General features: G+C 40.6%; 1 protein-coding gene across 2 annotated transcripts in view; it reads left to right on the forward strand.

The window, feature by feature from the left end:
* The window catches only part of NF1 (neurofibromin 1), a 301,105-nt gene that overhangs the window by 27,693 nt on the left and 270,319 nt on the right, over nt 1-3,093 (forward strand). The gene's annotated exons all lie outside the window — the stretch shown is intronic.

The raw sequence follows: 3,093 nt of genomic DNA on the forward strand, positions 1-3,093 counted from the left end.
GCGAGACTCTGTCTCAAAAAAAAAAAAAAAAAAAAAAAAGATACAGATTGACTTGGTATACTTTAACACTTCTCATAGTTGACCAAATTTAGGTAAAAGTATTTAATTTCATTGAAAGTTTTAGGGAAAATGCCTAAATATTAATAGAGATAGGATGAATTAAAGAACTTACCCTTTGAAAAATTGCCAAGGTTAGCAATTTTTATGTGTGGAGTGGTATACATGTTTCAGAGGAATAATATAAATGTTCAGATAAGAGTATCTACCGAATCTAACTAGGACCCGTCTAACCTACCTGCTTAAGGATAGAGGAAATCTTGAGAGACTTGAAATTGAAGAACTTAAAATTTTAAGTGTTCCCTTTCCAGGCCCTATCAACACATCATGACCACATCTTTAAAAACTTATTATTTAATATAGTTAGAAAATTTTATTTTTAGAACTCCAAAATCATTTTATTTTATTTATTTTATTTTTTTGAGATGGAGTCTCGCCCTGTCGCCCAGGCTGGAGTTCAGCCTCTTGGCTCACTGCAAGCTCCGCCTCCTGGGTTCACACCATTCTCCTGCCTCAGCCTCGCAAGTAGCTGGGACTACAGGCGCCCACCACCACGCCCGGCTAATTTTTTTTTTTTTTTCTTTAAGTAGAGATGTGGTTTCACCATGTTAGCCAGGATGGTCTCGATCTCTTGACCTCGTGATCCACCCACCTCAGCCTCCCAAAGTGCTGGCATTACAGGCGTGAGCCACCATGCCTGACCCGTTTTATTTTTATTATTATTTTTTGATATGGAGTCTCACTGTCTTCCAGGCTGGAGTGCACTGGTGCTATTTTGGCTCACTGCAACCTCTGCCTCCTGAGTTCAAGCAGTTCTCCTGCCTCAGCCTTTGCAGTAGCTGGTACTACAGGTGTGCCACCAAGCCCGGCTAAATTTTTGTATTTTTAGTAGAGACGGAGTGTTACCATATTGGCCAGGCTGGTCTTGAACTCCTGACCTCAGGTGATCCTCCTGCCTTGGCCTCCCAAAGTGCTGGGATTATAGGTGTGAGCTACTGTGCCCGACCTCCAAAACCGTTTTTATTCATTATATTCTTTATTAAGTATATGTTTGATAAAGACAAGCATTTTTCCTTTTTTCACTGTTACATTCTTTCTGTTTAGAATAGTGATTTGCGGCTGGGCACGGTGACTCACTCCTGTAATCCCAGCACTCTGGGAGGCCAAGGCAGGCAGATCACAAGGTCAGGAGATCAAGACCATCCTGGCTAACAGGTGAAACCTCGTCTCTACTAAAATACAAAAAAATTAGCCAGGTGTGATGACAGGCGCCTATAGTCGCAGCTACTCGGGAGGCTGACACAGGAGAATGGCGTGAACCCGGGAGGTGGAGCTTGCAGTGAGTCCACATCACACCACTGCACTCCAGTCTGGGCGACAGAGTGAGACTCCATCTCAAAAAAAAAAAAAAAAAAAAAGTAGTGATTTGCACATAGAAAGGACTCAATAAATATTTGTTGAATGAATGAATATATGAAATAAAATCTTTCATGCTCTTGAAGAGAAGTATTTGTCATATAACTGGTCTTATATGGCAGAGTGTCCCTTGTTTACCATTCTTACTCCCTTCTAAGCAAATCATAATACGTATTTTTAGGTATTCTTTGATATTTCTTTTTGAACGCCTGGAAAATGCTAAAATATGGTTTAAACCTCTGTGTTTGTGAATTAGGGGTTAGGTGCAGCCTGACTTAAGGGATAAGGGCTGAATTATAGAGAAATTGCATTATGCTTTCAAATATGGTATGCATATGAAACTAATACATGGTTTTGTTTTTTTTTAAACTGGGTTAAATGTGGTAAATGCACTCTGTCAATTCAGTGTTTTATTAAACTTTGGTAGATGTTGTGTTATAAGCATAAACATTTCTAACAGAATTTTTGGGCCTAGAAGTTGTGGGAATTGTTACTTTCTTTAACTTTTGGTTTGAAACAATCACAAATTACACTGGATTCTTAAGAATGTTGTAGGATCTTTAGGAATCTCAACTGCAGTCCAGATGCTGAATTTTTCTTTTTTTTAAATACTTTAAGTTCTGGGGTACATGTGCGGAATGTGCAGGTTTGTTACATAGGTATACTCATGCCATGGTGGTTTGCTGCACCCATCAACCTGTCGTCTACCTTAGGTATTTCTAATTCTATCCCTCTTCTGGCCCCCCACCCCACAACAGGCCTGGTATGTGATGTTCCCCTCTGTGTGTCCATGTGTTTTCGTTGCTCAACTACTACTTATGAGTGAGAACATACAGTGTTTGGTTTTCTATTACTGTGTTAGTTTGCTGAGAACGATGGTTTCCAGCTTCATCCATGTCCCTGCAAAGGACATGAACTCATCCTTTTTTATAGCTGCATAGTATTCCATGGTGTATATGTGCCACATTTTCTTTATCTAGTCTATCATTAATGGGCATTTGGATTGGTTCCAAGTCTTTGCTATCATGAACAGTGCCGCAGTAAACATATGTGTGCATGTGTCTTTATAGTAGAATGATTTATAATCCTTTGGGTATATACCCAGTAATTGGATTGCTGAGTCAAATGGTATTTCTAGTTCTAGATCCTTGAGAAATCACCACACTGTATTCCACAATGGTTGAACTAATTTACACTCCCACCAACAGTATAAAGGCATTCCTATTTCTCTCTCTTTTTTTTTTTTTCTTTCTTTCTTGAGACAGAGTCTCGCTCTGTCACCAGGCTGGAGTGTGTAGTGTGGTGACATGATCTTGGCTCACTGCAATCTCTGCGTCCCAGATTCAAGCGATTCTCCTGCCTCAGCCTCCCCAGTAGCTGGGATTACAGGCACATGCCACCACACCCAGCTAATTTTTTGTATTTTTAGTAGGGACAGGGTTTCACCATGTTGGTCAGGATGGTCTCGATCTCTTGACCTTGTGATCTGCCTGCCCCGGCCTCCCAAAGTGCTGGGATTACAGGCGTGAGCCACCACGCCTGGCCTTAAGAGTTCCTATTTCTCCACATGCTTTCCAACATCTGTTGTTTCCTGACTTTTTAATGATCGCCATTCTAACT

This window comes from Mandrillus leucophaeus, unplaced genomic scaffold (genome assembly GCF_000951045.1).
Source record: "Mandrillus leucophaeus isolate KB7577 unplaced genomic scaffold, Mleu.le_1.0 Scaffold425, whole genome shotgun sequence".
Lineage (NCBI taxonomy): Eukaryota > Metazoa > Chordata > Mammalia > Primates > Cercopithecidae > Mandrillus > Mandrillus leucophaeus.